Genomic DNA, 15,971 nt, shown 5'->3' on the forward strand with positions numbered 1-15,971 from the left:
TTTCATCTTATTAATTCACCGTTGCGTTGCGCTGCGCCGCTCAAGAACCACGCTGTACCAGCGGCAATCGGTTCTGCGAGTACTTCGATGTTTTCAATTATTAAAATAATCTTGATGTCACTTATTCACATAGGGAACTTCGGGAGTTTTTAAAGTTTTTATTGCTCTAGGCCTCATTGTTGGTCCTTGGAAGACTTATTTTGGCGGGAGACTTTTATATTGGGTCGGGAGTCAAAGGAAATGTCGGGAGAATTCTGACTAATCTTGACCCTAACCATCAATGTGCCCGCCAACACTTGCCCCCACGCCCCCCCGTATTCAAGAAACTTTAAAAGCCTTAATTAGTTTGTTTATGCTTTATACTCTTCTTAACAAAAACATGACAGAATTAGGGCCAGTTGCACCAACCACAATAAACAGACTGATTAACGTCAAGCAGCAGAGAACTATGAAACTTTCCATACAATAAAATTTAGCGAACGGTAAAACGGTGACAGACGGTTTGGTGCAACCGACCCTTAGACAAACGATTATTAGCTATATTAAATATATTAATGACGGGTCACTCACGTGTTTTAAGTCGAAAACGCTCATCATCATTAATATATTTAATATATTTAATATCATTAATATATTTAATATGTCTATGTCTCACGGAAGTTTTGTTATTAAGATTATTAGCTAATTGAGGTTAGTAGCGCGTTTATAAATATAACGCCATTCGGCTTGGTCGATAGCCTTAGGGTTCTTCTAATACCTACTCGTACATAGCCGCCACGTATGTGCTCGTGGTTCTCGTATTTTACCTGTCCGTAATATCTGTAACATGTTGTGTTTGTAGTGGTTTTTAAACGTGTGGTCGGCTTTATATATGCTTTCATTAACGTAGTTGGTAAATATTTTCCAAAAGCTTGCTTAATTATATTAAACATAATTTTATTCTAATTACTTAAATAAATTTAATTAAACTTATTCTAAAATTTACCTATATTGAGTGCAACCTTCAAATTTTACACTGAATGGCAATTAATACAATATATTCTCATTACAATGACATCAGTCGCGTGTGCTTTACACATTCTAGACCGCGAGACAGGAACAGATTTCCATGACCAATCGCCTCCCGGGCGATAACTCGTATAGTGGTTAACGACTATGTATGATATACCCTCGTGGACGTCAGCTGCCGCTCCGTTGGTGGGTTGAGGAATGGCAACCACCGAAACACGTAAAAAAAATTTGTCATCGCCTCCCGTTTCATACTTTGTCAGATTATAGTTTAGATGCTATTGTGAATTAAAAAAATCGTCAGCCGGTTGTATCGTGGTGGAAAGAACGTCAGCTGGTAGCCTGAACATGTAAAAAATAAGCGCTTTATCTTTTTATTATAGTAATACCAAACTCATGAAACTTTGCTTGTAGCATTTCATCAGGCGCTTTAATAAACTACGCAACTTCAATTATGCATTACGCATACTTTGCGGACACAAATGGTAAGGCGCGTATTTTTTACATGTTCATGTAGACAGCTGACGATCTTTCCACCGCGACACAACCGGGTGACAGTTTTTTAAATTTAAAATAGCATCTAAACTATCATCTGACACAATGTCGATCGGGAGGCGATGACTTTTTTTTTTTAATAACCTGTAGTATCCCACTACTGGGCAAAGGCCTCTCCCTTAGATTTCCATGACTCCCGTTGTTGAGCTGTTTCCGGCCAGTTATTAGTGAAGGTGTCTAAGTCGTCCCGCCATCTCCGCCTGGGCCTGCCACGTCCGCGCTTCTTTTGCGGCATCCACTTGGTGGCTATACTAGCCCACCTATCCGGATGCATGCGGCAGACGTGACCTGCCCAGTCCCACTTCAGCCTAGCGGTCTTCTCCCCTACGTCAGCTATGCCTGTTCTGGAGCGCAGTGTAGTGTTTCGGATGCGATCCATCCTTGTGACAACTAGTATGCTGCGCTCCATTGCTCTCTGGCAAACCTTCAATTTGGACTTCTGACTCTCGGTGAGCGACCATGTTTGGGCACCGTAGGTTAGGACAGGCAGAATACACATGTCAACGAGTTTACGCTTTAGTGATGACTATTAGGCGATGACTAAAAAAAAATATTTTTTTTACATGTTCAGTCATCAACTGATGGTGTTTCCACCGCGATACAACCGGCTGACTATTTTTTTAATTTTAAAGTATCAGCCGGCAGGCGATGACTGACAATATATGCTCCTGGCCCACGGTCTATTCAGGGAGTTAAATCAAAATGGGTAAGCGAGAGAAAATAAGAAACCTATGAAAATAAAAATAAAACCATTTATAATAAAAAAAACGGAACCCAGCAAAAGACGCAAAAACAAGAAGTCGTTTTCTTTTGGTAATGTAATAGGTAGGTAGTCGGAGAGTTCTGAGACTATAAACTAAAAAGACACTGATGTGATAAACCATGTTTGTAAACCAATGAAGGCTGCCAAAGTTCGTCTTTTTATTTACCAATAAATCTTCGTTTTCTTAAAACCTATTAAAGTAGATTAAGCAATTTTTCTAAGAGATTTCTCCCCTTCTAACCTCTTAATTAAAGTCGTTTAACGACTAGTGCAATTTTCAATATCGTCTGATTGCATTAAGTAAATTCCTTGCCTACTCAGTGTCAATACAGAAAACCCATTTATTTGCTTTAATCCGTTACCAACGGTACACTACAAATGATAAAGCTTTGTCGCTCGGATTCCGGTCAAATAACGTAGGTACTATGGTCAGTATAGGGTACATATTGGCGATTAAAATTTGAATGGACGTTATTTTTGGTTAACAGGTTAAGTTTGCGCTAAATATCAATTTAACACGCATTATTAAGATAATAGCAGGACATGAACGCAAATACGGCTTATAAAAGTAAACAACCTGGTACTTGTACGATACAAATGCGAAAAGTAGGAACATATTTAAACGAAGCTTGTGATATTATTGATTAACTTTCTTAATTTCCCCTGGTGTGGAAATGAAACAGAGGAAGTATCCAAATGATAAGAAATAGTGTTCATGTCATACGAGGGACAGAAAACGTTGGTATAATAGTGGTGTTAGCTTCAGCTAAGACGCATCACAATGTTACTGTCTGTTGTTTACTTTCGGATTCTGTCGGCAACAGCGCAGCGCTGCACCGTAACTCTGATGCAGTCTCGATCTAAAAGTATATCTCTTCAAATGATAAAAAAAGTTGGTTACATTAATAATGAACCTAGGTTAAAGGCCACCAAGCTATTTAGGATTTTGGGAAGTTGGGACCAACAGCTGGTACTATAAACATTGGGCAAATATACAAATTTACAAACAGGAACATTAAACATACATTGTGTCGGGTAAATAGTTGTTTTCACGTTCTCTTGTATTGTGAATCGTAGTTTCGTAGGTATTGTATAGTAATTTATTGTTCTTGTTAGCATAGCAGCTAATTGTACCTACTTAACAAATATTATAAGGTGAGAGTACAATCGGAATCCATTTGGTTTACTGGTTTACTGATACAGGTTAATTGGATGATGCCCTTTTAAATCCATTACGTTACCATTATAGTATTACTTAAGTGTAAGTAGTACATACCTTTAAATATAATGTATCTCAGACCCGTAGGTACATACCCATCTTAGCTCCTACATCTCAACTGGTCAACAGTTTTGTTTCTGTTTTATATTCTTGTACGTGTACGATTATGTAAGTGGCAATCAATCATTATTCTATTCTATTTTGAAAAAAAGTGATCATATTTTTTGTCACATTGTAACATGACACAAAGAAAGTAACGTATTAATCTTAGTTATAAATAGTGTGGAAGTTGGTCAAATCGATACAGCCAACCGTTAAAACTGTGCACGTATGTAAGTCACCCGCCATTAGCCTTTTAAGAACGGTTAATTCTCTTAAATTGTAGCAATGGGTATAAACGATAAGATTACTGAGGTTTTAAGACGCAAACGTATGAAGTCCGTATGTGGCATGCATGTCTTAAGCACATTTTAAAACGGTTTAGCTAGATCGACGCGACGTACGTTGATATATACAAATCATTGTAACAACCTCAAATCACATCAAATCTGTATTTAAACATATACTTTATTAATACAGAGTAAAGTGGGTTTTGCAAATAGGTACAAAATCTAAGATACGAGATTAATAAAACTGTCAAACGATGTTGGTAAGATGCCGGTCGACCACGATATAGATTAGTGTAAGTAAGTAAAAGTGAGCATTAGATTTTACTCGGATTTGCGGTTTGAAACTGTATCACGGATGTGATGGAAAGCCGCTGTGTCATTATTTCATGATGTCCAAAATGAAATGATGGAGTCTTTTAACGATGTCCAAAAAAAGGAAGAAATTCTCAATTTGACTGTAAGTATAGTCTAGTTAACCATTTCCGACACTAAAAAAAAGTAGGCACGAAAGATTAACCTGTCATAATTTTTTTTAATTTGATAGTTTTTTGTGATGGTGGTTGGGTTGGGCAGACTATTGTTTTCTACTAGCAATGTCTATTAGTTAGGGTGTACTTTGGCTGTGTAACATAAAGTTATTTACTTTTAATTTGAAATCGTCTAATAGCGAAATGACTTACCAACTAAGTTGTGACAATTTCCTGTAAATATTGTATATAATACTTTTTACTCATTACCCTTTTAGCCACTTTTATTCATCATAGAATGTAATTAGGTATCTATAAAAAGTCACCAAAGTGGAAAAGCTAATTAATGCTGATAAATGTAGCCTCTCTTTTTACAAGTTCATGTCAAACTAAAGTATCGACATCGATCGTTTATTGCTTATTTATGTTTATTTTTCGAATTCTCGAAGACTGCTGGTCCGATTCCAATTTGGTATGGAAGGTAAAGTAAAGGTAAGCATTTGAGCATAATCCCATCCTGAATCTCTCCCTGAGTATTCGAGGGATCTCTTCGAATATTGCTTATAGTGATTTACTTTTTTTTTATAGTAACTTGCTCATGGAAAACACTATTTGCTTTGACAGTTTTGACAGTCTCTCCTGCTGCGAAGAGCTAACAAAGATTATTTGTCATAGTCGCTCGTAATGTATTGTCGTGCTCAAACATTGCGCAAACATCAAAAAGATGTAACGGATACTTTTTATAATGGCGATTATTGTGCTAGCGGAAATCGGATTGTATAAATTCTTATTGTATTTATTACAGTTTATTATGAAATGGAGTAAACGGATAGTTTATTCCGTACTGTCGGGTCGGTACTGTCGGTGTATGGATTGAGCGGCCGTTTCATTCAGGCACTGAAATCGCTTTATGAGGATTCCAGTGCTTGTGTGAGAGTAAACGGGTCGTACACTGAGTGGTTTAGCATCGAAAAGGATGTTAGGCAGGGATGTGTAGCCTCACCGTGGTTGTTTAATCTGTTTGTTGGCGACTGGCTGGCATACGACCTCTTTCGAACATGTTATTTTGTAAAATCCTTTTACTCTTGCTTCTTCTTGTAAGTCATGTCAGTCTGCCTTGTCACCTATAAATATTGTGCCGTATTTTGTGGTTTACTATTTAATTAAAGGTATAATTTATAATACGTGTTTCCATCATCCCACTGTTCATGGACAGTAGTTTGCATGATTTGAGAAATGATGAATCTGGGCTGAGAATGAGTGGGTTACCCGTCAAATGTCTTCTTTAGGCTGATGACCTGGTATTGCTAGGGTCATCGGGTGAAGAGTTGCAGGAGAAGGTAACTGGAATGCATGGATCTTTTGAAAGGAATTGAATGAAAATAAACGTAAGTAAGACGAAAGTAATGGTATTTGAAAAGGAAGAATATATGACAAACTGTGAAATTTTGATTGGTCAAGAAAGAGTAGAACAACTGAGAGTTTTGTATCTGGGAACCCTGTTCACTAGGGACGGTAAGCATGATAAAGACATTGAAAGGAGAGTGAATGCTGGAAATCGCGTGAATGGGGCACTTAACGCTTTTATGAGCAGCCAGAAGGTGTCGCAAAAAGCACGGTTGGCTGTGCATAGAGGGGTGTTGATGCCTACACTTATGTATGGTAGCGAAAGTTGGGTATGGCAGAAGAGGTATCAGATTCAAGTGAATGCAGTGAGTGAATGCTCTATTTAAAAAAACGCATCAAAATCCGTTGCTTAGTATTAAAGATCTAATCATACATAGGGACAAACATACCTACAGATAGCGGAAAGCGACTTTGTTTTATACTATGTAGTGATAATAATAAGAAAGACACGAGAATGTGTTTCTTTATAGCTCGTCACATCGCTAATATTGTGGCATAGTAGTGAATGTCGTGATATTACAAAACTGACCTTGTTTGACGCCTCTATTCATTCTGAGGAACAAAACCTGACAATCTAAAATATTTTACAAAGAACGTCACTAAGTAGATAACAGTACATATGGTGCTACTTTACCGCACTAGTGCACTGAGCTGTCCTACTTCTGATTAAACCAAACCGCTTACTTCGACACGAAAGCCAAGGTTAAATAAAACAAGTAATTGTGTTTGTGAACGCAGGATACCGCGTCTTCCCATCTCGGGGGCGACCACCCGGGAATCTATTTGGCCGAGGCTGGGGCAGCTAATAATCGACCGTACAACGTCTGATGAAATTACACAAGTTGTTATCTAGTAACATTTTAGCACCTAAAAATATATTGTCCCTATTAAATTTTGACATCGCCTAGAAAGAAACTATAAAAAATTAGGTTGGCAACAATGCTTACAGATGTGTTGACCGCGTATTTATTTCGCGATTCGTTCTCATCTATGTGAATTCTACTAATTGAGGAGCCGATCGATATAAGGCTCTTTTATGTTGCGCTGTTGCTTGATTTTATTTTGGTTCTCGTCAAGCCATAACCAATAAGTATCTCCAAACTGCCAACTTCAGAACTTGCGTTGAAACTTTTTAAGTTCAGTGTCGCTCATGGAGGCCTTTATTTTTTCTGAACACTTGGAAGCCGAGTTTTGGGTTGATAATGTAATTTATTTTTAGCCATGCTATGGTACAAAGTCAAATAAAATTTAGACTTTTTTTATTTTATTTACCGGAACGAGACGGTTACGAGAGTTTTAGACTTACCAGTCTAAAACTAAAATGGTCTAAATTTTATTTGACTTTGTTTATTCTGTCACATATTAGCTAGTTACATTACGTAGGTATATTACAGTACAAATCCGAGGTCGGCAAATGCACATTTCAAGAGTCCTAGCTACCTGCGGCATCGAAACGAAACATGGACGCTAACGAATTCCTCTGCATATGTAAGAATTGTAGAATTCTTCTGAATGTGAATGAACGCGGAAGCTTGCCCTTTCCTTGTTACGCATTTATAGCTTATATACGGTGTATGGGGAAGCCAGCATCGTATAGCTAAATCATTTTAAAGGTTGGCTAATATATGGCCGCTTTAAAGTTTAACTGCCACTTTAATCCAGGTTTATTCCTTGCGTTACTGATGGTGGCCGTATATATGTATATAAAATATAAATATTAAACTTAACTTAAACTTGACTACCATTTTACTACTAAGCTAAATACCTATACCTATATTATACCCGCTAGGTTCGGAGCTTAGTTGGTATTCGAAAAATAGGAAATAAATTTTCGGCCCGACTAATGGGTGTCTCAGGCGATCAAAAATATCATATCACAATGCAGGTTCATTCTTTGCCTAACGACTAACTCTGGCGTTGCGAAGGGGCAACGCCGTCAGCATCCTGGACACTATATAGAAGCTGACTTTGGTGAGGAATTTTATATTTAAGTATTTTGTTAATATTTTCTAGTATTTAGTGTGTTAAGTTTATTTTAATTTAATTTAACTTTTTGTTATAATATAGAAGGCAAACGAGCAGACGAATCGCCTGATGGTAAGCGATTACAGTCGCCCTTGGACACCCGCAACACCCGAGGGGCTGTACAGTCGCCATCCGATATATCGGAGCGGCCGTGGTGTTCACAATATCTGAACGCGCACTCTATCGCCTTGCAATGGAGGCGTGTTCGGATATTTGTGAGCACCTTGGCCGTCCCGATATATCTAATGGCGACTGTAAGTGCGTTGCCGGTCTTTTCTTGAAATTTCGAAGGTCATATCGGTCCGGAAATACCACAGGCGACAGTTTCATTCTACAGTTTAGCTGTGTAAGCAGGAAGTTTCTTGAGAATCGCACAGTGGAGGACTGCTATCATCTAAGTGGTGAATATTGAAATGTTGCTACCTTGTTACCTATTATTCACTGTTTTTAATGTGTTTATTTATTCAATAAAATCAGAAAGATAATTAAAACACACAATTTAAAAATCTCGCGGCTAGACTAGATGCTTCATCTGTTTTAAACAGACTGTGCTCAGCATTATAGCGAAGCGAACTGCCCTTTTGCTATTTAAGTACAAAAGCGGTCTTCGTAACGTAGCTCAAACTATTATAATAGGTACCGCTGTGGTACCTCTGAATGGAGATGTCAGAAATACTCCTGACACCATATTGATTACTTGACACCTCAGGCTACGATGATGGTTCGAGTGTTAGGTATTAGTAATCCTACATTTATGCAGTGTTGGTTAAGTAACTTAAGACTCTTTTGACCTATCTTCAGAACTCAATCAGTTTTTTAAAATACCACGACGGTGGCAAACAAGCATACGGCCCGCCTGATGGTAAGCAGTCACCGTAGCCTATGGACGCCTGCAACACATATTACATGCGCGTTACCGACCCTTTAGGAACCTGTAAACCTGTTAAGTTTTTCAGGCATTATGTAGAAACTTAAGTTCTTTTAAACTTTTTACAGATTTTAGCCTTTTGTAACTCGAATCCTTTGTCGAGATGACTCAAAAAAAAACCGGCCAAGTGCGAGTCGGACTCGCGTTCCAAGGGTTCCGTACATTACACAATTTAAACAATGTATTTTGTCTTTAAAAAACCCGTAGGGGTCGGATCAAAAACTAAGACTAAGTAATTAAGTCCGACTCATGCTTGACTGCAATTTCTAATAGGTTTTCCTGTAATCTATAGGTAAAGATCTATTTTGTGTATTTTTTTCAAAATTATAGACCCAGTAGTTTCGGAGATAAAGGGAAGAATCGTCATTTTTTGCCTATTTTCTTGTATAACTTCTAAATTATTTATCCTAAAATTATAAAAAATATATATTTGAGATTGTTACAATGAGCTCTTTCATTTGATATATAACACGATATGTTGAAAAACTTTACGTTACATGTCCGTCGTTGGGTCACAAAGTTACATATATATCTGTACCAAATTTCAACTTAATTGGTCCAGTAGTTTCGGAGAAAATAGGCTGTGACAGACCGACAGACAGACACACGAGTGATCCTATAAGGGCTCCGTTTTTTTTCCTTTTGAGGTATGGAACCCTAAAAAAAGGAAGTCTACAAGCTAGTGTGTTTTAATATGTGCCTATGCTACTTAGGCAAAGCACCAGTACTCGCACAGTGATTTGGTGAATTATGCTGTTGGCTAAGCTAAGCGGGACCTTACACTGTATTAAGATAAGTTGAGAATAGTTCTATGTACAGCGAGCTGCAAAAATGCATACCTACCATATGAATGGTATTCATTCATAAAGTGGGTAAATATACTTTTACAGCTGGGTGTACAGTCCACCATTACAAACCGGTGTGATGTTAGCGGTCAAAAGTTGGCGGCCAAATGTTGGCGCCAATCAGCCAAAGTACTTAATTTTTGCGACAAACACAACGATATAAACATTCTTACTGTGTCAATAGAATAGACCCACGAGCTAACGTCCGCGTTCCGCTTCGCGTAATTACGACCGCTCAATAAATTTTCAGGGCTACTGCCTGCGCCTACGCAACTTGCGAATGCAAATTTGTCCATAGGGCAGGTCGAAGGAGATGAACAGAGCGGGAATAGTAAGATTTTTTAAGGTGTCCTGAGAGGTGTGTGTTATAGTTTTGTTCTATGAGATTTCGCTTAAAGCTGCTAGCCCCAAAACCTGTGCTGGCGCCATCTGCAAAATACTTAGACTGGCCAACCCCATTGTAATATAGCGATAGTATAGCGATTCTTACTGAGCTTTAATAAAGTTCAAACATTAAACCAGCAGCAGCAGCTTCATTGTTTGCAGCTGGAGTTCTGAGACTGAGACTCTAATATCAGGGAAATGTTCTTTACGGTCAAATAAGCTTTGGTGACTCATTTGGTAAAGAGGTGGCTCAGTGACCAAAAGCTGTGAGTTCCCATCTCACGTGCTCTTATCTTATTGTAGTTTGAAGGTTGTTTGCTGTAGACTGAAGACAAGTAGGTTGGGGCCTTATTGAAACCCTGGGGCCGTGGGGGCCTAGCGCGATTCGCCTCTAGGCTTCCGGTGACCAGAGGGCTGGGCAAATATTCCGCTCAACAGAGGGGCAATGTGGCTAGCTTTCTGGGCACCCTACCAAGCGATCACGACTTGGGGTAATTTTTATCTAAGTTTTTAAATTAAGTGTTTTACTATGTTTTTATCCACTTGTGTTTCGTTACACTAAATAGATGACTTTGTTTTTGAAGATTAAAGGGAATCTTTAAGAGCTGGTGTGGTAAAAGACAAGTAGGTAGGTACTTTGTACGACAACAAACAATTTTTGAAAACTTTCACATAAGAGTTATCTGTTGAGGACCTAGTGAAACATGGTATTTTGCAGAACGCAATCTTTCTTCGATCAAGCTGTCATTGTGTGTCGCAAAGCTTATCATTAAGCTGCAATCAACTTGCTTATAATGACATCACTCTACAGAGGGTATTCGACTGCAATTTTTGTGACACGGTCGCCATTTGATACGAAGATTATTTTGAATTAAAATCGTCATTTGTGAAACGGTTAATAAACTTCAATTGGCATATTTTAAATACAAAATGTGATACCAGTGAAATGTGGTCACAGTGATATCTCTCGTCTTTTTCCATAAAATTTGGCATAAAAATAGTTAAGATATTAGCTTTTGCCCGCGACTTTGTTCGCAATCTTATACAACCTTCCACTATCAAATCAAATGACGAGTTTAAGTATAAAAAGTTTTATTTAGTTCGAATTTTGAAAGATTAAATCCTCCGAAAAATTACATAAAATATAAGCGTCATATTACGAGTTTTTATTAAAACAAGTCGAATTTGCCCCCAGTAAGTGTGTTCACTTGTTCAGTGTGTTCGCACCATTATGCTATAGGTGCCAAGCGTCAGATCATTAAGTTCAGTTATTCACCGCGATCATATTGATTATTACGAGAATGGACCTATTGGCCGACCAGCCTAATAAGCCTACAAACACATACACCTGCGAAAGTGTAAGATACCAAGATACTTTGGTTGTGCATATGTTGAAAAGTACAAGTCACTACAGGAAGCTCCCAGTTTCCATGCATTCTATGGTCGAAATAACAGTATGTATAAGCATATATTACTACATGCACTTAAGTACCGAATCACGAACGCCCGTGCGACTATCTTTCCAATTGGAGGGACTGTATATGCAACCTACAGACTACCTAATAATGTAGTAGATATGCTACTCCCGTCACATTCCTGAATTATTTAAAATAATAAGTAGAACGTGTTTCTTTGCGCAGTTGTCTACGTCTTCATTTTTGCGTGCGTTTGTCATATAAGTTTACATAACCAACGTTCCTATTTCAGCGTTTATGTAGTAAAACAGGTCTAACAAACTCTTTAGATCTATCCTATATTTTTAGACTAGGTATTAAAAACACATATGTACTTAATTGTAGCCTGTAACTAGAATTGCAAGCGCCCATTGGCTGCGGTGGCTTCTTTATATCAGGCGGGCCACACGCTTGTTCGCTACCGCTGTGGTATTAAAAAAAAAGTATATTTGTAAAAACGTCTCGTAAATGGATATAAATAAATCTCTATCTAAAATTAAACGGTCAATTTTATAAGACAAGTTTTCGCTGAAAGGTGTCAAATGTCAAGTTTCGGCGGTTCCGCAGCCAGCTCCCAGATGTCGCAGGGTTGGTTGAGTTGTATACACGTATCACGTTGAGATGTGTAGGTACCATGGTGTTAGTTTTAAGGTTTATCTATCGATATTACTTAGTTGTCTGATATCTATATCTTTTTAAATCATCACCTAAGTAATCTATGACGGAACATTTGCGGCAGAACTTTGATGTAAGTAAATCAGTCAGATCTGTCTCCAATTGAACGCGACGAATGGGAAATAAATTGCAAATGTCGTCCCATTGAATGGCCACAACAATATCTTTAGTAATAGATAAAGTAAATCTGGAAAAGCGGTTCACAACCTTTGTTTTCGTATTAGATTCAGGCAAAAATATTACTCTCGACTCGACTATCTCGACTGAAGGTTTTAATTACTTATGGAATTATTCGACCATCATTAATTAATAATTTTAAATATTCAAAATGGATAAAGTTGTTTTATTTTAGTAAGACGTATTAGTAGTAGCATCAAATGTACTCATTGTTTAATTCCATTATATAAGTTATACCTAATTTGTTATAAAAATATTTATATCAGTCTTAAAATAAAAATAATACTCATAGTTTTCATGTGTAGGTATTTTCTGCTTTTTGTCTGTTCATTACAATTATTTGAAGCTACTGACGTAGGATGAGCTCAAGACATTCAAATAAGGATTTAAAAAATTAGTAAGGTCAATACGGATAAGTGTGGCTGCCAGATAAGAAGTGTAACTGGCGTTCATACCCGGGTCTGTGTGTTTAGTGCGAGTTCATAGATTTGTCACTAAACACTAGTAGAAAATGTACGAACTCTTAATAAACACTAATCAATGTGTAAACAGGCCCCAATGCGAACACCGGCCACACTTATCACGCATTGACAATTACCTAAGTTGTTTTATTCCCTTACGGACCAACGGTTGGGAGCCTCTGGTCTAGATCGTTGTCAGTACGATTGAGCTTGCCCATGCTCCATATCTACTCTATCTACTCTTCAACGATCAGCATTGAACGTTGAGGAAGACATTGAGGTTGACCGATTGACTATCGGATTGTAATTCTCATCAGACTAGGGTTGACATATATCAGGATTTCCCTTGATGTCAGGATTTTTGGTCATTTGTCAAGATTGGGGGACTCATGAGACTTAAACTAACTATTAAAAGGTAGCTATAAGTCCCCAACCCGCATTAGAACGCCTCTCGCGCATGAGAGGAGGCATGTGCCCAGCAGTGGGACGTGTATAGGCGGAATTATTATATATTTTATTATATACTAGCGAGTCTATAGTGACCCGCCCCGGCTTCGCACGGGTAGTTCAACTAATTTACACGTTTACAAATTATACATAGAAACCTTCCTCTTGAATCACTCTATCTATTTAAAAAAACCGCATCAAAATCCGTTGCCTAGTTTTAAAGATCTAAACATACATACTGACAGACATACATACAGAGCAGAAAGCGACTTTGTTTTATACTATGTAGTGAAGTTTAGAGTTGGCAGACGAAAGGGAAGGTTATTTAGTGCATAGCATAATTATGGTGTCCAATTAACGAGTAATTGGCTCACGAAAGGTTTTGGAATAAGTAATATAATGGTTATATTTTATCATCATGGTTAATGGTACCTAACGCTAAATCGCGGATGATAGTATAAAATTCGACTGCTTCTTTTATATTTTTCGATCTCCTGGTTTATCGGAAGAACGGCTGTCTCGGAAGTGTCAGGATTTTTCAGGTCGTCCGGATTTTTGTCAGGATATTCTATTTTTTCATATGGCAACCCTAAGTTACAAAGTTGGAATTATATTCGACTGTTAATTTTCATAGATCGTGACGTTGCAAATATTGTTCATTGGTCATTTCTAATTCTCCATATGTAGGTATGTATATATCATAATTCACAGATGAATTTCTACTTTGGCCACACTATGTGAAAAGTGGTATATAACCACTATGCTACTAGCTTTCATAAAGATAGGTACCTCGAAAAACGTTCTTGTTTTTAAAGCTATAAAGCCCTAATTCTCTTTATTAATAATCCATTACCTTATCGCGTCACATTGCCGAGATTGTCGCAGTTGAAGTCGCCAGACTGGCCAGACGACAACGCAACGCGTCGGGCCGGGCGACGGCTATCCATGATAGTTTGATAAACAGATTAACGTAAAACAACAGGGAGTGCTCTAACGAATTGTTCGTAAGTATTAATCCCTATCGCTTCTTCCGCCATAGCTCCACGCGACAACATTTCCATCTTCACCACTTAGGTGGTTGACAGTCCTTCACTGTGTGTTTCTCCAAAAACTTCCTGCCTCGCACAGCTAAACTGTGGGATGACATGTTGGCCGAGGTATTTCCGGACTGCTACGGACTTAAAAAAAAGAGCGCGTACTCGCATCTTAAAGGCTGGCAACGCACTTGCAATCTCTGGTGTTGCGGGTGACCATCGCTTACTGCTAGTTTCCCTAAAAAAAACAGTGTTATCGCTAGATCCATCAATATCAGAGCTGTATTTCTATGTGTTCGTTGCCGCTGCTGTGATCAGCTGTACGGTCTTCAGTTACAAATGCCTTATAGGGTTTAATGCACTTATTAGAGATAGGTACACGTAATAAGCCGTGATTGCTAACTAATATTGTTGCAAGAAATCTGTGATAACACATTTATTATTCCAGTCATGTAATGTTATGTAATGTTTTTTTTTTTTTTTTTTATATGCAGTAAAAAGTATTGATCCCACCAAAACATTTCATTTATAATTGGCGGCCCGGCCAGGAGTCACTAGATTTTACTGTAAACTTTTACAGTGTAATCACTTTGTATGTAAATACTAGGCTACATGTTAAATTTAAGCTTTCTAGGACATCTGAAATCTAGTTCTATATTTCTTAAAATAAAATAGTGTTAAACACATTATATTAATTTTAACTTTATACTAAGTGTAGCGCCCATTTATTCGAGTCGGTACGTATTATTTGTGTGTTTCTCACAGATGTTTGTTCCCGAGTTATGGATGTTTTTTATGTACTTAAGTCTCTATCTATAGGTATCTATTCGTATAATATTAATTATAGTACCCAGAACAGAAGCATTATTGAGCTTACTGTGGGACTAGGTCGAATAGTGTAAGACTGTCTTATAATATTTAATTTAATTATAGTAAGTATTAGGTAGGTTAGTACACTACAGTTACGAGTAAAAATACATTAGTTTAAAAGTAGTAAAAGCAATATATTATTGTATGATTACTAATAATTATATGATTGCTAGTAATCATGCGTTTATGGTCTTTACATACCGCTGTACTTACGGTTAGCTCTAATCAAGGCGTATTTACGATATACATATATATACATGTATATCATTTACCGCCGGACATTCAAATTAACCTCTGGTTGGCCTGTCGCATTAACGAATCCCACATTTTCTACGAAGCTAATTTCTGTTAAGAAAATTATGACGATAAAATTATATGGGAGGTCGTTTAACCGTCTACGTGCCTAGTGTCGCCCAGGAAATGATACTACCTACTAACTTCAACCTACTAGTTTCTTCTATTATTACATTCATAAACCGTATTTCAACGAGATAAGGAATAGTAATGATGGCTGCCCAAACTATTTCACGGTAAATACCGTATTGTGATAATCACAGAAGGGCAACCTGTTCACCGAATCGGAATTTCACGGACCTTAAATAGTTCGCCCGGCACCCATTCCGTCCATGAGAGCAATTGCTCGCTGATTCAACGCGAATTCACGTTTTGGTACCTTTTGCGGTAATGTTCCCAGATCAATTAAAAAATCTGCAAACTTATAGCACAAGAGGTCGACCCCCTTCTCGTATACTAATAAGTTTCTCTGAACAATACAATGCAATACAAATATTCTTAATTGCTCTCAAATATCAATTGAAACAGTAGATATTAAGCGGAACTTACCTATTTACGAAATATTATTT

At 37.6% G+C, this 15,971-nt stretch overlaps 2 protein-coding genes across 2 annotated transcripts in view; one reads left to right on the forward strand and one right to left on the reverse strand.

The window, feature by feature from the left end:
• Window positions 1-15,971, forward strand: part of LOC134748710 (polyubiquitin-A) — a 272,025-nt gene that overhangs the window by 186,248 nt on the left and 69,806 nt on the right. The gene's annotated exons all lie outside the window — the stretch shown is intronic.
• Window positions 1-15,971, reverse strand: part of LOC134748711 (elongation factor-like GTPase 1) — a 210,122-nt gene that overhangs the window by 53,526 nt on the left and 140,625 nt on the right. The window lies entirely within an intron of this gene.

The sequence above is a fragment of the Cydia strobilella genome, chromosome 17, assembly GCF_947568885.1.
Source record: "Cydia strobilella chromosome 17, ilCydStro3.1, whole genome shotgun sequence".
Classification (NCBI taxonomy): Eukaryota; Metazoa; Arthropoda; class Insecta; order Lepidoptera; family Tortricidae; genus Cydia; species Cydia strobilella.